Source organism: Macrobrachium rosenbergii, chromosome 57, assembly GCF_040412425.1.
Source record: "Macrobrachium rosenbergii isolate ZJJX-2024 chromosome 57, ASM4041242v1, whole genome shotgun sequence".
Classification (NCBI taxonomy): domain Eukaryota; kingdom Metazoa; phylum Arthropoda; class Malacostraca; order Decapoda; family Palaemonidae; genus Macrobrachium; species Macrobrachium rosenbergii.
Genome location: NC_089797.1, coordinates 17,996,911 through 18,017,301, shown reverse-complemented (window position 1 = coordinate 18,017,301; position 20,391 = coordinate 17,996,911).

Below are 20,391 nucleotides of genomic sequence, written 5' to 3'. Positions count from 1 at the left end.
ATATTTTAATAATATTAGTGTCCCATATATATATATATATATATATATATATATATATATATATATATATATATATATATATATATATATATATATATATATATATATATATATATATATATATATAGCCTGAGCACCCTCCCCTATTCCTGTTTACTTCCTAACCTTGTTTACTCTTATCAAACTTTCATCCTCTGGACTTTACTACTGAAGGTATTCTATTCTTGTTTTATCATTGTCATTTCTCAGTCTTTAAAGCATTTTAATTTTGTACGCTCTGTTGTAAGTTTTAATTATTGTTTTTATATCTTTTTAGCCAGAAAAGATGGGATGTGGGTGATCCCGAAGCGCAGCTACTAATAAATATGTCAATGATGAGCTAACTGTTCATCCTATCCATACATCCTACTATGAGACTGTTTGGCATACATCCTAAGTATGAATATATATATATATATATATATATATATATATATATATATATATATATATATATATATATATATATATATATATATATATATATATATATATACACTATACATACATATATATATATATATATATATATATATATATATATATATATATATATATATATATATATATATATATATATATATATATATATATACTGATAGATAGATAGATATGGTAGACAGATAGGCATAGACAAATATTGGTAGGTGTTACAGAAAGCGAAGTCGAGCCTTCAAATGTTCATAGGGAGTGGGGAGTGACTTGAAAGCGTAAAATCCAAGGTTCCCAAACAACAGAATACATATGTACACTAAAGAGAGAGAAAATGTTGAGGAAGTGAATTTGTTACATTATGTAACGGTTCAGAGCATATGAAAAAGAAACTTGATGGAAATCGTGCTGAGAGGATGGTGACTGGAGGTAGATTTGACCGTAATTTAATTAGGGCAGGAGTTAAGTAGAAGGACGTTCATCTTGGAGAGGAAGGGGTTAAAATAGAGCTGCAAGGACAATTAAGCCAATGAGTTTGATAAGGAGAAATTAAGACAAAAATGAGTAAATGGAGAGATGAAATATGAAGAAATTCAGTTCTGGGTCAATGGAGGTAATGAAAGGTGAGAGGCACAAATGAGTGAAACCAAAGCTCATGAGGAAAAGGTTTTATTGGAGATCTCGGTAGAATGATTTCTCCTGTGTCTAAGAGTAAAAGTTACAGAGGGGACTGTAAGGATTATGAGCAAAAGTTCACTTAATATACCAATGAAAGTGTATAGCAATTACTTTCATGGAAAAAGTAATCAAAAGACGGGTTTGGTAATGTAAAATGCGTTTTTAGACAGGGAAGAGGATGTGCGGACTAAGTATTTGTTAAGAAGCATTTATGTGAAGATTTTAGAATAAAGACAATGAACTACAAGAAGCATATATGAAACCTGAGAAACTTTATGATCAGAACACGATGAACAAGGTTTGAAGGATGTATGGTATAGACGGTAAACTAATGAGTGCGGCAAAAAAGTACATATGTTGGAAATGCGTCATTTTGGCTCTTTAATTATAATTCTAAGCATGGCAGGATACAAGAAGTTAGAGAAATAACAGTAGATGGAATTTTGTAGGATAAGAAGGGGCTTTAATTGAGTGTGGACTGTAATAGTAAAGAACAACTACAGATAATAGTGAGAATTTTAACCTGTCTATATGAAGAGTTTAATACACTACACACACACACACACACACACACACACACACACACACACACACACACATATATATATATATATATATATATATATATATATATATATATATATATATATATATATATATATATATATATATCCAAACTAAAACGATAATGCTATCTTTTTGGCAGCATCTCATGCAATTTTGTTTCTTCTTCTTCCTCAACATTATCTTTCTTCTTCCTACAATACATTTACATAATTTTCTAGGAAAAGGAAGAAGTTTTAATCCAACGGAACATTTTCTTTTATGTAAAATATTTATTTTTTCTAAACCTCTGGCTTTGTATAGCCTACATGTTCATTTTCTATTGTATCTATGATTCTAAAATTAAATCATCTTAAGCGAATATAGACATTCACCTGCTATGCCAACGTAGTTTTTAATGAAGCTTACTAACTCATGCACTAACTTATCTTTGTATGTTTCGTAAATGTTTATTTTGACTACACTTCTTAGTTTTCTGTAAAAGGAAACTATTGAGATGGCTATTTGTCTGTCCGTCCGCACTTTTTCTGTCCGCCCTCAGACCTTAAAAACTACTGAGGCCAGAGGGCTGCAAACTGGTAAGTAGATCATCCACCCTCCAGTCATCAAACATACCAAATTGCAGCCCCCTATCCTCTGTAGTTTTTATTTTATTTAAGGTTAAAGTTAGCCATGATCATGCGTCTGGCACCGCTATAGGTGCCAACAACACAGGCCACCACCGGGCCGTGACTGAAAGTTTCATGAGCCGCGGCTGAGAGTTTCATACAGCATTATACGCTGAACAGAAAACTTGATTGCGGCGAAGAAACTTTGGCGCAATGTTTACTTGTTATCTTTCATAAACAGTTTAAGTTTTTTTTTATATACAAAATTTAGGCCTCTTTTGAAAAGACAGTAAAAGTTAATAACAGAAGTACTGCCGAAGGGATTTCATGTAAAATACGAATCTTATCTAGCACGCATTCAAATATAATGAACAAATCGACTAAAATAATCGTTATTATTTGTAAAAATGAATCTCATAATGATTAGATACAGAAAAGTTTACATAAATTTGAAAAAAAATATAATAAATATATATATATATATATATATATATATATATATATATATATATATATATATATATATATATATATATATATATATATATATATATATATATATATATATATATATATATTTATAATACATAAACATTAACATAGCAGAGTTAAAAAGTGGATTAAAATCTATTGAATCTGGTATTTCCGTTTAACTTCGTAAAATATCGCTGAATTGTGCAACGTATTTCCAAAAATGAAGAACGGAAGAGGTGCCCATAATGTGATGCTCATTTTTTTCTTTTTGTTTGATGAAACTACAGGATATCTCCTGAACATCGAAAAAAAATAGAGACATGATGTTAAGAAAGAAAATTTTACAGCTGTTATTGCTTCTATTAGTATCGATATCATTATTTCTTACGAATAACATACACATATGGGAAATTTTAACTGACAACCGCTTCGTCCCTTGGGGGTTACGAACGGTCTCCTGGCTTTAGTTATCTTTGGTAAACAATGAGACTAGAGTGAATAAAAGTTATTTTTTTTTAATTCAGTTTTCCGAGGTAATATTGCAAATTTAAAACTCTCTCTCTGTTACTTCTTGTGGTGATCTTTGCTAAGATTTTCACTATCTGCGTTGTATGTATCCTGTAATCACACTCGATTTTTACTTATTTTATGCCTCTTTGTATAGCAATTGAGACAGGCTTTACTTTTACCGAGCAGATTAAAGCTTCGCTTAATAGTAATGTGTTCATTCATTATAATTAACCGTTAAAGACTAACTTAAAGACACGGTTTTCAAGGAAGGGTTGAAGTGTTGTCTCCTTGGTTTGGAAGACAGTGGAGATGTTTTCATTACAGGTGCGATATAGGCAACATAGCTGTGTTAGAGAGAATGAAAACCTCTCCTGAACATTTAAACTTATGAACTATTTTCGTTTTCTATTCCAGCCTCTTCGAGGGGAAGAGTGGTTTCCCATAATTAATGACATCATCAACTTGAGGTAGCTTGGAATTCTTAATGTTGCCTCTCCTGGGGATATCTGGGGAAAACCTTTCGACTCTCTTTTAATGACTTTGTTCTTTCTTTGGCAGCAAATCTTTATGTTATTTGGTAACATTCTTGGTTTTCCCATTTCCTCCCGATTCAGTTTTTCATAATAATGGCTTTCATAATAGTCAGCTCTGAAAATGTGGCTATTTTTCATCTGGTTTATTTGTTTGTTTAAACATGTAATTAATATAATTTAGAACCTTTAGCTTTTTGTCTTTTTTCGACATGTTTTGTTCTTGTTCTGCAATAAGAAAAGATCATTAAGGTTATATACTTTTCAAACTCTAAATGTTTTATTCTTATGTAGTTTGAATAATTTCCGATTAAATTGTTTTAAGTAAGAATGAATTACTAAGGCTGTATTATCGTTCATTATTGAATTTTTTTTCTAAATTTAAATGATTTTCCTCTTCGTAAGTAAAGTTTCCTCACAGATGCAAATTCACTTACTGTATTCAGTGTACCTTGAAAATATGTAGCAATTGCACAAAAAAACTCATAACTTAACTTTTCATTTTTGTCTCTTTCTGATGAACCTCTTGTCTAGATATCACATGATTGCTTGGACAATCTCTCTCTCTCTCTCTCTCTCTCTCTCTCTCTCTCTCTCTCTCTCTCTCTCTCTCTATCTCTCTCTATATATATATATATATATATATATATATATATATATATATATATATATATATATATATATATATATATATATATATATTTATATATAGACTTATTCTGTGCATTAATACAATTACTGGCAGGACCTCATTAAAACTGGATGTTATCTAGTGGAGATATTTATTTATGAAAAGTTACAAGCTTTCTAGGACTAACAGTCCTCATTACCAAGTATCCGTAGAATAACCGGACACTTAGTCCAGCTGTATTCATATGTGTATGGGGGAGTGGATTAAAGTCCTTGTTTATCCAATTCTGTATGCTGCCTTCTTTAATCCTTTGATTATCTTTTTTTCTCCTAGAAAACACAAATAAACTAAATGAACAAACTAAATTCACAATGGAAGAAGAGGAGGTTGAAATTCCTTCCTTGGATGTACTGTTAAAGAGGGAAGGGGAAAATTTAAAATTCACAATACACAGAAAGAAGAAACACACCAATTCATATATACATATGTTCGAGTCATAGTAAAGAAATTAAAATAGGATTTGTAATCCCAAATTCTTAGACGAAGAGCTGGAATACCTGAGGGAGAATTTTAGGAGATTAGGATACCCTAAGTACTGGTGGGGACGGGCACACATTGAGGCAAGAAAAAACTCTTTTGGGGAGAGGGAAGGGATAGAAAAGGAACATTTGAAAGGGAAGAACATAATTACTGTCTCAGACAACAACACTATTACATCCATCACCCATCATCGGGAGGCCAGATAATTTCAAATTGATAGGCAGTTACAAAAGCACCAATAGGAATAAAATAGTTAGAAACAAAGTTGGTAGAGGGGGGAAGAGGTGAAGGGGGATATATATGGCAGCATGTCTAGACTGTTAAGAGAGTTACTTTGGCGAAAGTGGCAAATCCTGCAAAGAACGAGGAAAACAACTTATACAAAACATAAGGCACTGCAATCAGACTGGGAAAATATGATTTTTTTTTACAGGAACACTAACAAAATGACGAGACTGATTATAGAAAATTCCTTCATAACATGGCCAACAGTGTAATGGCAGGCAATATTGGAAACGGATTTGGAGATAGCCTATCAAGAAAAAAATCGTATACACCTTAGTAGACAAGAATACATACAAAAACACAAGAGATCATATGGATAATGCACAGTGCACACCACCAAGAAGCCACTGGTAGAGAAAGGCCAAAGTCACGAGGGCGGGGCCACACAGGGAAAGGAGGGTAATCAAAGGATTAAAGAAGCCAGCATATGGAACCAGAAAAACAAGGGCTTTAATCCACTCCTCCATATACAAAAAAATACAACTGGACTGTGTCTGGTCATTCTACAGATACTTGATAATGAGGACTGTTAGTCCTAGAAAGCTTGTAACTTTTCATGAATAAATATCTCCGCTAGATACCTGTCGTCCAGCTTTAATGAGGTCCTGTCAGTAGTTTATATATATATATATATATATATATATATATATATATATATATATATATATATATATATATATATATATATATATATATATATATATATATAAATATATATACATGTGTGTTTGCATGTGTACATATGTTTGTGTATGTATATGAAATTTCACAGAATGATTCAACTAATGAAGAAAGATCAATCTCAGTAGACCTCAAAGTAGACTTCAGTGCCCACGGATTATTTCAGCTAACCCGATTTATTTCATACTTAAAGCACATTACATCGCATAAGAATTATGGTTATATCCTTTACAATTCCCAGCTTCACATTTTTAGATGAAATCTTTTTCACTCTATGCATGTCCCTATTAATTCTCAGTTGGTGCTATAATATTTTACATTCTAATGAACATATTTGTTAGTAAAGTGTCTCAAGACTAGAAATCCCATATTCAAGCATACTTGCAGACATGGAAATATTTTATTGCAGATACAGACATGGAATGTTTTGCTCAGGGAGGAAAAAATATAACTGTATCCGTGTATATATATATATATATATATATATATATATATATATATATATATATATATATATACATATATATATATATACACACACATACATTCTTAAATTCTTGTTTTCTTTGTCTTAATTGACTAACTGAAAAGACATTCACATTTTTAATCGTATCACGGGTTCCTTTCAAGATGGGGCAGCACCCCACTCCTTTGCACCATCCCTTATTTTTACTATCACATTTGCTCAATCATCCTTTCACTCTGCTGGCTCTTATTGAGACTTCCCCATCTAATTTTAGCTTCTTTCCAAGCAATAAGACCTTTTTCACTGCCACACGCGTTCCGATATGATCAACAACATTCTCCCTGAATATTCTTCTTAGCGAATGTGGTGCCTTCATAAATCCTTAATATTTTCCTGTAGGGAAGGCTTAGCTCTGCGCTTAAATAATTAAGACGGCCGGTGTTGTTTGGAAGCTCAGGGTGAGTCATCACTGAGGTAATTGTTGACTTCTTACAATAGGATTATTTTCAGATTCTCCTTTCGTTCGACATTTAATACTAGTTTTATCTAGTATCACTGGATGAAACACTGTAATATGCCTTTTTGCACTAAATTTAGGAATCTATATTTTATTATAATTTATAATACCTAGACCAATCAATAGTTCTGTACTCAGGCGGATCTGTTTCTTCAAGGGTTTTGAACATATATATTTGTTCTTGCTTATAATAATTGTTGTTAAACCACAGTGATTCATTTTCAAAACTGTCATTGGTTCGACGACGAAAAGATTCTTTTCAGCGATATCGAATGATGGCGAGTATTCATCTCCTTATCTATTATAGAGTTCTTGTATTATTATTAATCCTGACCATGACCCATCAGCAGTTGTTAGACAAAGTCTCTCCTTCCATTTCCACTATTCGGCAATGATGGAGTCAAATAATTCAGTCTTGTAATTCATCCATGCTGCCAAGGATAGGTAAATGCCACGTTATTCATCCCAATACAAAGATGCCATCCGTTTTGCGACTCGCCAAGATTCCTTTTATTTGCAAGCTTTGGATGCTATCACTAGAAGTGGAATTCAAATGAAAAGCAATGATACTGTTGATCTTCCCCAACGCCTTGTTTTTAGTCTCATGAACCCATTATAATTACTCAGTGTTTTTTTTTTTATTTACATCATACTCACCCTAAACAGAGTTAAAAGGCGTGGTAAGATTTTGAGGGCAAGCTTACCGGTCCCTTAAAATCAATCAAATGCCCAGCTTCTATTTACGCGTAAAGGAAAATATATTGGAATTAGTTTGACCTGAGGAACATTTGTTATAATCTTTGTTTTAATCTGTTTTAGATATAAAGATAAAACTCTCACTTTGCAATTCATTTACAAAAATGTCTTATATCGATACCAGAAAAGAAGTCGGTTTCAAAAGCAGCTTGCCCACACTTAGTGCTCACCATTTAAGATCAATTCACTGCCCCTTGTGTGAAATAATAATTAATCATGGACAATTCATCCATTTGTTTGAAGCCTGAATTGAAGTTATCCATTCAGTTGCTTCATATTACATTTACGTAACGAATTGTTTTAGATCCTTGTTGTTTTTTTCGTTCCGTTTTCATTTTATTCTATAAATATATCAAAACTATCGAACTTAGGTACTAAATAATATTATTTTAGTAGGGGCTATAAAATATACACTTATAATTCACCTTTTATCCGATGCTTTGGTAAAACAGCCGCCGAAAAGCCGTGTTTCATCGGCTCTTCCCTAGTAGTATTACTAAGAATAATATGCTTGTTGCACTAAATTTAGAAATATATATATATATAGTACCTATCCATCGGAATTTGTTTTTGGTCGGATCTGGTTTTTAACATATTTGTTCTATGCTATAATATAAACCGTGGTTCATTTTCATATTATTGGTTCAACGATAAAAATACTCAGCCGATTGCCATATATTCATATATATCTGGGTATTCTTGCATCATATAGTCCAGACACGACTATCCTTGCATGCATAATCTCTATCACGTTCACTACGGCAATGATGGAGCCGGGGAAATGGTTTTCCTCCTATATGTCGGAAGGTAAATATATATATATATATATACGGTATATATGGCGAGAAATATATATAACGCCTATATATAACCATATTATTGTATATATATAATATCAACGATAGTTTAAAGGCGTGGTATCGTCATATATCCCTATATATATATATATTATTTTACGCGTATATATATATGATATTTTATAATCGGCAACCCTATATAATATATCTATATTTGCATTCATAAAAAAATCTAAATTATCGGTTTCATTTCGTTACCATTTGAGATAACAAATTGCCTATATGAATAATCAGTCATGGAAATTCATCCTTTTTATTTGAGATAATTGAAGTTATTATTATTGTATATTTATATTTATAATACGTTTTGTTAACCATGGAAAAATATTTTATATATAAATAATATAAAATTATATATATATATATATATAAAAAAAAAAAAAATATATATATATATAATATATATATATATATATATATATATATATATATATATATATATATATATATATATATATATATATATATATATATATCTTCTAATCTGACCTCCTCAGTTGTGAAGTACATATTTCATATCTGAGCACGCTACCAAACAAATCGGTATGCACTTCATGACATAATCATGAGGAAAGTGGCATTGACAAAAATGGAGCGGGAAGGAAGTAATTTAAAAACCTCCCCGAGGCAAAGCACTTAGCGTGAACTTGTGGCATTTTACACATAGTGGAAAAATCCTGCAGGAGAAAATGGCTGAAAGTAATAATTAAACTACAAGTTTCGGTGGGTGGACGGAGATTCTTCAGGCTGAAAGGAATTATTGCAATCTGTTGTTTTCGTTGCTCTCTCTCTCTCTCTCTCTCTCTCTCTCTCTCTCTCTCTCTCTCTCTCTCTCTCTCTCTCTCTCTCTTCCCTATTAATACGCAGTATCTAGTAGTATTTACTCACAAATTATACCAAATGATAAGTAGCCAAAAGCATTATTTTAACTTCTTTTCGCTATTTACGTGGAAATTTTGATGCAGTACACCCTACCCCTTTCCCTATAAGTCTGCCGTTTTGAAAATCAGCAAGGGAAAGGAAATTCTCCTGCCACAATGATTCCGGTTATGAAATTCCATGAAATCCTCTTCTTAAACTGGAGAATCTTGTTAAGATGAACATCAGATTATTACCATATTAGTAGAAAACATTAATCATGTTCACTTTTACTAGTAAAACATGATAAATATATGTAGTATTCAATCTCAGAAAAAATGTTCACCTTCATTAGTAATGATTACAAAACAACTGAGCGACGAAAGGGAAAGACCTGCGAGGAACAAAGAGGACGGTCTGAGAACGCCCTTTGAGAGAAGCCCAGAAGCCGTAGGGAATAATCACTGATTTCTTTATAGCTAAGAAAATTGTTTGGTGTTATGTCTCGATAAAGTGGAATCTTCAGTGCGAGAAAATCGTAGCTCCTATATGTTGTATGACCATTTATTTAAGATATATCTGAAGGCTTTATTTTTTAGACTTAACAAGAAACATAGACGAGCTTGTCATCATGCAGTTAGGACGTCAAAACGTAATTTCACGATCATGAGAATAATAGGGAAGAATCTTGTATTTACTCTTTATCTTTTAATTTAGATGTTACTGCGTTAGTGACAGAAAGTTACAATTTACTCATCTCATTAACAGTAGTAATTATGAGAGTATTATCAGATGAACAAGATTATGACTTCGGATTGGAAATCAGAGTTTTTACCATGTTTAGAACAGAAATGGGCATATTATCACGTGATACTATATCACAAAGTAATGTTATTTTGATAATAATTGAGAGGCATCACTTTGCTCATATTTAAGTCGTAAGGTGTTCGAGTCTTGACGGGTAGAGGTTAAATGCACAACAATTTTAGATCCAGTATTGTTTGATCTAAGCGACAAGCTAAATTATGTAAGACGATACTGTGAACTCTTCATCATGATTAATGATATAACAAAGGGAACCTAGAGAGAGAGAGAGAAAGAGAGAGAGAGAGATATTTTTCTCCTTAAATTCGAGAATCATAATGATGAGAAGAAAATTATAGTTTTCTTTGTTTATTGCACCAACGCAGAAAACGTCAAGATCTCTTTTAAACAAATATCGCAAACTGGCATTTATGAGATTTGGCGAGAATGAGGAAATATCATCTCATGTAGAAATCATTAACAATGGAGTGAAAAAAAGATTGCTTCAATTTGCAAATAAGGTTTAATAATCGCATTATCTTTTTTTCTGGAAAATATGAAATTAGAATGTGATAACAAAGCGGATATTCCTATTTTGCAATACTTCTACCGAAAAAGTCATTTGCTTAAAAGGGTTTTAGGATCCAATATTTGAAAGAATAACTGACTGCGAACTTAATCAGTTAATACTGCGTGTAGAGAATACTTCATTGTTTCACAATACCCTGATTTTTTACAGGGTCCAAGAGAAAAGAGCAGAGAGTAAAAATATGCTCTATTTTATCCTGGATCCATATATTCTGGGTTGTTGCACAACAGCGAAATAAAAAAAAAAATCGTTGGTGAAAGGAGTGGATATTATTAAGATATATTATGCTATAGTGTCATAATTAACACAATTATTCACTTCTTGTCGAGACAATTATATTTTTTTCAGCAATTTTCGCCGTAACTGGGTATTCGTAGATACAAATCCCAGACTTGAAAATAAATACACACACACACACACACACACACACACACACACACACACACACACACACACACACACATATATATATATATATATATATATATATATATATATATATATATATATATATATATATATATATATATATATATATATATATGTTGTCAAAAGTGTATCAAGTACCTGGTTATTACACAACTATTCACAAAATCCAAAATTTACGTCACTTCAGTTAAGATATATTGTGTTAAGATATATTTTGCTATAGTGGCATAATTAACATAATTATTCACTTCCTGTTGAGGAAATTATATTATTTTCAGCAATTTTCACCGTATTTTGGTGTTCATAGATACAAATCCCAGACTTGAATAAAATATATGTATATATATATATATATATATATATATATATATATATATATATATATATATATATATATATATATATATATATATATATATATATATATATATATATATATATATACACACACACACACACACACACACACACATATATATATATATATATATATATATATATATATATATATATATATATATATATATATATATATATATATATATATATATATATATATATATATATATATATATATATATATCAGTCAAGTGTATGAAGTACCTGGTTATTACACTATTATTCACAAAATCCAAAAATTTATGTCACTCAGCCAGATACCTGAACCCTCATAACAATAAAATTACAACTGAACACTCCAAAGGTAACAGTGATCCCTTAAAACTTGCTTATCACTTGAAGAATCAAATTAAGTTTATCAAGTTATGTGTGAGGTATTGAGATATACTAGATAAAAAAAGGCATCACTCCATCAAACAACTATAACTGTTTCCCTGGTCTTAATTCACTTCAAAAAAATTCTGAAGGAGAACAAAACAGGTTTATCACTTACCTTGTGCATACACAAATAACCCTACTCACTGGTGGTTAAAAATGAGACACTGTGCTTTTAAAACTTTAAATAAAAAAATTTACTTCTAACTTCAAAAGTTATAATTAGAATTCACAATCTGAAAAATTTACCATTACTTGAAAATGACATAAGATTTAGTTAATTCTTAAACAAGATTAATTCACAAAACTTCAACTTATCAATAAATTCCGTTACTAAGCAAAATTCAAACTATTAAGACTTATTCCGGATTTGAAAAAGAAATCTTAACAAATGAAAATCAGATTAAGTATGCAATGTTAAAGTATCAACATATAAAGTGCTAACTAAATAAATGTTAAACCACCAGCACAAAAGTTTGAGTAAAGCTATGAAATTGTAAACACAAGAACACACAAAAAATTGAAAAACAAGAACATACAAAAAATGCACAAAAGGTTTATCAACAATAATTTCACTAAGGAAAAATCTCTTTAAAGTGTCTACCTTTTTACCATGGTAAAATAAAAGTAAAAAGCATTTTACCTTATGCAAGTTTCTGAACACTTTTACACAACTCCTTTGCTGCAGCATTAAATATTATTAACAATTTCCAGAAACTTATATGTTTGGGAGAGTGACCACAAATCTTACTCTCTTTTGAAGGAAGAGAGAGAGAGAGAGAGAGAGAGAGAGAGAGAGAGAGAGAGAGAGAGAGCAACCTCTACAGAGTCTAAGTCTGGACTGTTCAGTTTACCAAAAATCTCCTATGAGATTAAACCTGGGTTGCCAGTTAGGCAGTCTTGAAAAGGGGTCACCCTGGAAATCTTCCCTGGGAAAGAAAGGAATAAACATAGTTTCTTCCCCTGAAGAGGGAAAAACGACAAGGAAATTATTCTCTGGCTCAGAGACGGTTCTTTTAGCCTGTCCTCTTATCTGCTTGATTGACAGGGGTTTCCTGTATGGACACTTGTACAAGTACAGAGGCAAACCAGGAATACCCTCCCCCTGGTCAACAAATATTATCTAGGCCTGTCACCTCATCTCCCTTTTGACTGACAACTTAAGTGCTTTTGGATTCCTTTCGAAATGGAGGGGAATTACTCTGGTTGAACACCTGACAGCTGTGTAAACTTCACCAGTACCCTGGCTGGACACCTGAGTCCACAGGAGCCAGCTGTACACACATAATCCTAACAGCAAAATGTATTTTAGTCCTAAAATCACACAGTCAATGCAATCCTTGTAAGATCTGACACTTAGCAACTCCAACAAACACTATTATCATAGTTATCACAGACAATACATGACAAACACAAGAAAAAATATATAAACATCGTATTAAAACATACATACTAAAAATCACCTTACTACATTTCACAACACATGAGAAATGTAAGAGAAAATATATCAAAATTATATAAAACACATTAAATTTGCAGAAAACATACATACCACAAGGATATATATATATATATATATATATATATATATATATATATATATATATATATATATATATATATATATATATATATATATATATATATATATATATATATATATATATATATATATATATATATATATATATATATATATATATATATATGTGTGTGTGTGTGTGTGTGTGTGTGTGTGTGTGTGTGTGTGTGTGTGCTGTGAGTACTTATCGCATTTAAAAATGCAAAATTTTTATGTGCAGTAGAATAGGTGGAAGTTTAGTTATCCAGAGCAAAAAGTATTTACAGCTTCCACTTTGATCAATATAGAATTTGTGATGTGAATTACATAGGATATGATAAACATATTCAGAATATTACGGAATGAGTTTGACGTCATGTATTGTTATATGAATCTCCGGTATAATTATGACTAAAAGAAAGTATTGTTTTGTGGTTTTCAGTGCCATTTCTTTTGTAGTCATGTGCCCCAATAATCCTATTAAAAATAGGAATGTGAATTCTTAATTCTTTATCTTACTGCTGTGGTAAGAATAAATAGACTCACATGCTGAAAATCTAGCAGGTTTCCTGAAAAACCTGAGTTCCAGTCCTGTTACTACTAACGTGTGTACACTCATCCAATAAGGGTAAACTACAATTATTTTCCATCTTTATAGAAAATGGCATCTGTTACAACTATTTATTTAATCTAACAAAGATTTTTTTTTACATTTTCATTTCCCGCTAGATACATGTAATGTCATCAGTATATAGAAAACACACAAACTTACAAATATTATTACTTGATACTGTGACTGAGTAAAATTCCATGCAAGGATAGATTATTTAATATTGGAGATAAAATATTTCTCTCGACCAAACCATATTCTGAGAGTAATATAAACCGTTGTAATATTCATTTTAGCATCAGTATTCAAATGATCCAGTGCGGATGGCACTTGCACAATCAACTGAAATAATAAATTACAAATTTAGGTGGTAAACGACCAGAAAATCTTTAGAGTAACGTGAAAAGAGTCAGATGACTTTTTTTATGAAAATGCAGGGAAAGATTAATATAAATATCTAATGGAAATCGAATAAAGGCTTTTATTGGTATAACTGGGTGCCTCTTTTCAACAATGTGAGCTTTCAAATTCATGCATGTCTACTGCCCTTCAAAGTCAAGATGTCGCATGCAAATAAAAGTACACGCGGATTAAAGCATAAAACACGATTACAGTCTCTTTTAGAACAGAATAAGATTCCTTCTGAAAGGCAAGGAAAGAATTTTAACTGAGAGTCAAAGAAACATCAAAACAGTCAGTTGATTCCCTGAGAAAAGTCAAAGAAGCAAAGGCAGCGAGGAGAATAAAAGTGAATATATTACGATGTCAGTGGATGAATAAGTGATGACTGCGGCAAAGTGCCCTGCGAAGCAAACATTTCAATCATTCGTCTTACCCGCGGGATTAATTCTTAGCTCTTCATTACTTTTCTTTACCTCGTTTTCGCTTAAGGTTGCTCATCCTATCGACCTTCACTTCAAAAGAAAATAGGAAAACAAAATTAATAAAACGTTAGTGCATGGGAAACCGAAAACTAACGCAATTTTTTATTAAATAGCTATCATTAATTAACAATAACAATAATTTTCTTCTAAGATAAATAAAGAAAAATATGAACTGAGAGAACTTTTAACAGTTCAGGAATATGAACATTTAGATGAAAAGAAACTCTTTTAGTAATATTATGTTGGTTAAAAAACACAAAAAAAAAAAAAAATAATGTCGTCTCTTATGACCGACTGCAACGAAAAGAAAATGGAAAGCAGAAAACTGAAAACGAAATATAGTGAATGGTAGAGAAACCCTAAACATTCCGATGAAGAAATGTTAACTCGGACCAATTACCTGAAGTCATTCAACGAAGCCTGTAGACAGCAATTCATGATAAAGAGTTGTCCTGCAGTGATCTTTACGAAAAAATTTATGTTTACAGTTTAAAAATCAAACCTCTTGAGATGAGTCTCAGTTTTATTGGCAAACTTTACTTAAAATATTATATGCATTTATAGAGTTATGAAAAAATATACAATATACAGAGGGATAAACTGAACTGCTTTATGATTCTTCCCGTGCTAAAGATAATTCTAGACATTTAAAGTAAAATTTGCTTCATGAAACGGTATCTATTTAAGAAAAAATAAACGATAGTACGAATTAAAATTTTTCCATTTCTTCCTCCGAGAAACACATGATCCTTTTTCTTGAATCCTGTTAAGTTTTATATAACTTGCATGGCTTTGGACCCGGACACAGTAATACCAGTCACTTCTGATGCAGTATCACGAGGGCGCCTTTCGTATCGCCTTTCTGCATCTCGCCGTCAGAGTTTCCTCAAGTCAACCGAGTCGTAGTTGCAAAGCTGACGACGGCCATGTTATCATCTTCAGCCAAAGGTCGGCACACTTGTCTGCGCAGGAAGAATAGCCTCTCGAAGACGAGTCTAACCGATGATGATGTAATTTAAATCGGTACGATAACTGAAGCTTGGCGAACTTGTGCTATTAAAGTTAATTTACACTACATTTCTAAGAACGAATTATTCTTTTAAATTTTTTTAATATAAATTGAAAGTAGTTAACTGTGTGAGCAAGGGTTATGCCTGTATCAGGCTTCCTTCTTTTTCAGCGAAATCTACTGAAACCTGGAAATTGTCCTTAATACCCCTAAGCTTAAAATCCTAAAGCATAAAGATACGAAATTGACACTATTAACATTCCTACTTGTTTAAATGCACAGTGACTGCTGTGTTGAGTCAGATAGATGCATTTGACAGCAAATCCAATTCGGCTCCTCTGCCAGAGAGCATGACCATCATTTGGTGCCTTTACTTTCGACTGAGCCTCAAAAGATGACGAAAAAAATTGTCTTTGCAACATTCGGACAACGTCTTTATATATGTTACAGGGAATGTGTGAAATCAGGGATTTCACAAAATCCTTAGGGAATTTCTGAAACGACCAATTCGCTTTGGAACGTTTGATCCCCAAGGGCTAGTACTAAACACGGCGGAACAGTGATTCATCTACACTGGTTCGTTGTGTTTAGTACTAGTCCCTAGGGGACCAAATGCACTTAGGGACATTTGATCCCCCAGGGGTTAGTACTAAACACTGCGAAATAAGTTTAATCCCCCAGGCGCTAGTACTAAACACGGCGAAACAGTGTAGATGAATCACTGTTTGGCAGTATTTAGTACTAACCCTCGTGGATCAAATTTAATGTTCCTTGGTGAATTGCCCACTTTATAAATTCCCTAGGGATTTCGTGAAATCCCTGGATTTCACATATTCCCTGTAACACACACACACACACACACACACACACACACACATATATATATATATATATATATATATATATATATATATATATATATATATATATATATATATATATATATATATATATATACATATATTTATATTCTAAAAATCACAAAATATAAATTGCTTGAACCGTCATTCGGGGGCTCTGTAAAATTCTCATCAAAAACGCAAAGGGAAACTTTAATATTTGCTGTTCGTTCGCAAAACAGAATGGGCCAGAAACACTATCATTCATGAGAATGTTGAAGTGGGTCAAAAGTTTTTCCGAATCTAGACGAAAAGAGAAAAGAGCCTTCGCAACTTTGGACGTCAAAGGTATTTCCGCCTCAACTCCCCCTTTGGCATAAAATTATTACCCTCAGCCTTCGGAGAATCATTGTAGTTGTGCAGTAGGTTATTTCTAGAAAACTCTGAATTCGAAGTTATGTTAAGATAGGCAACAAGCTATGTCGATTTAGAAAAAACCTCAAGAATTGCCTTTTGTGCCCAGTCTTTGCTGATAGTCGGACAGTTGTTGAATTAAAAATGTTAGGTCTGCAAATACAATTTAAACTCTTATTTACAACTTGATAGACGGAAAATGTTTTTCATACATACAAGCATTTATATATATATATATATATATATATATATATATATATATATATATATATATATATATATATATATATATATATATATATATATATATATATATATATATATATATATATATATATATATATATATATATATTACGGTAGGAAGCTTCTTTTGATACTGTAGTCGTGTAGATTTCGGAAGTAGATGATTTCTGCCATGAGTTCTTGCAATGGATGAATGATAAATGATTTGCTTTATCCGGCAGGCTCAAGAGCTTCAAGTTTGCAGGTGCAAGCTGTAATCAAGGAAAATAAATAGCCGCGCGTGCAACGCTTCCGCAATATGCCAGTGCTGAATTAAAGATTACGTTTCTGTTTTCCCAAAACTCGACTATTACCTGCAACAATACTGGATGAAAATCACATCTGAATATAATATGAGTTCCTAATTTAATTCATATGCCAAGATATATCCTTTATGAATAGTCTGTAATTTTGTTCGTTGTGGATGCACACAAACAAATTCAAACGTGAACGTGGGTGCTGAAGTTTTTGCTCCATCATATATATATATATATATATATATATATATATATATATATATATATATATATATATATATATATATATATATATATATATATATATACATATACATATACATACATATACATATACATACATATATATATATATATATATATATATATATATATATATATATATATATATATATATATATATATATATATATATATATATATATATATAATATATATATATATATATATATATATATATATATAAATATATATATATATATATATATATATATATATATATATATATATATATATATATATATATATATATATATATATATATATATATATATATATATATATATATATATATATATATATATATATATATATATATATATATATATATATATATATATATATATATATATATATATATATATATATATATATATATATATATATATATATATATATATATATATATATATATATATATATATATATATATATATATATATATTTATATATATATATATACATATATATATATATATATATATATATATATATATATATATAATATATATATATATATATATATATATATATATATATATATATATATATATATATATATATATATATATATATATATATATATATATATATAAAATTTCTGACTCACGTCGAGGATCGAACCCAGGTCTCTCAGGTGGAAAGCAAGGGCAATATGATATCCACTGGGCCATACAAGCCTAAAAGAAGTTGGAACCTGAGAGCAACTGCACCCATCGTTACCTGGGCAAGCTAACTGCTTGCATACCAGCGGTTTTCCCAACTTCCCGACTCAGCAATGTTAATTCTTGGCAAATTCTAACTGCTTAATACCAGCTTTTCCCAACTTCCGACTCAGCAATGACCCAATAGACAACATAGCTGAGTCGGGAAGTTGGGGAAAATTCGCTGGTATGCAAGCAGTTAGCTTGCCCAGGTAATTCCTTGGGTGCAGTTGCTCTCAGGTTCCAACTTCTTTAGACTTGTATGGCCCAGTGGATAACGCCCTTGCTTTCCACCTGAGAGACCTGGGTTCGATCCTAAACGTGAGTCAGAAATTTATTTCTGTTCCACACGTGATTGTGTGTTGATGATTTCTATATATATATATATATATATATATATATATATATATATATATATATATATATATATATATATATATATTTTTTTTTTTTTTTTTTTTTTTTTATAAATATTACTGCTGTTCGCCCTCGATGTAGTTAGGTGTAGGAATATTAGTCCGATTCACCTCGACAGAGAACATCTCTGCCACCGGGTAGGCTAGGCAATTTAAAAATAACAATCACCGCAGTAGAAAAATGGCGCCACATAGGCTGGAAAGTTTGTAAACAAAATATGCTAGGGCATTAGGGACCTAAGCCTCAGAGAGGGTTTACGCTCAATGACCCCTAGTTATGGTGGCCATTTAAGCTTTATTCTATGCATTCGACGATGCCTTTGTCAAGGTCGGATTGCCCGGGAGGTATAAGCCCTCACCTGGCGGGAACGGCGAGGTCGGGTCAGAGAGATTCCAGCGGTCGCTGAACCAGGGTGACGCTAGCGTGCGTGCGTCTAACGATATTCTTTGTTCTTTATTACTTTTCCTCCTACGTCTAACTTAATTAGTGAATTGGGAAGACTGCCAGAATACGACTCCTGAGGTCCTCGTTTTTGCAGCTTAGCGACTTCGACATTCACGGTAAGTCCGATTCTTGTTGAAGCTTCAGTCGATTGACTAGTACTTTCTGTATTTCACATTTTTTCTTTGTTTTCTTCCTTCAGCCACCACTTAGGGTATATGTGTTTACAAAGTCTAGCTTAAGCCTAATTATATATTGTTAGCTTCAACCCCGTTATTCCAGTAAAATACCTAGGATTTAGGGTAAGCAAAATCAGGTTAAATCTCGATGCTTTTGTATGCCTCGCGTCCGAATGTTTGGAAGAACCGTTGCGTTTAAAATCAAATTCATCTCAAATATTCTTTGTTAAGGTTAATAACCCTTAACTGGCGACCTTTGCCAATTAACGACTGTCTTTGAGGTTAACTTTGGCTTCAAGTGGCAGGTTATGTGTAATCTTGGTTTGCAGGGCCGTAAAAATTACGTAAATTGAATAATACATGATCAACAAGACCCTCACACCATAAATATAATATTATATAATATATATATATATATATATATATATATATATATATATATATATATATATATATATATATATATATATATATATATATATATATATATA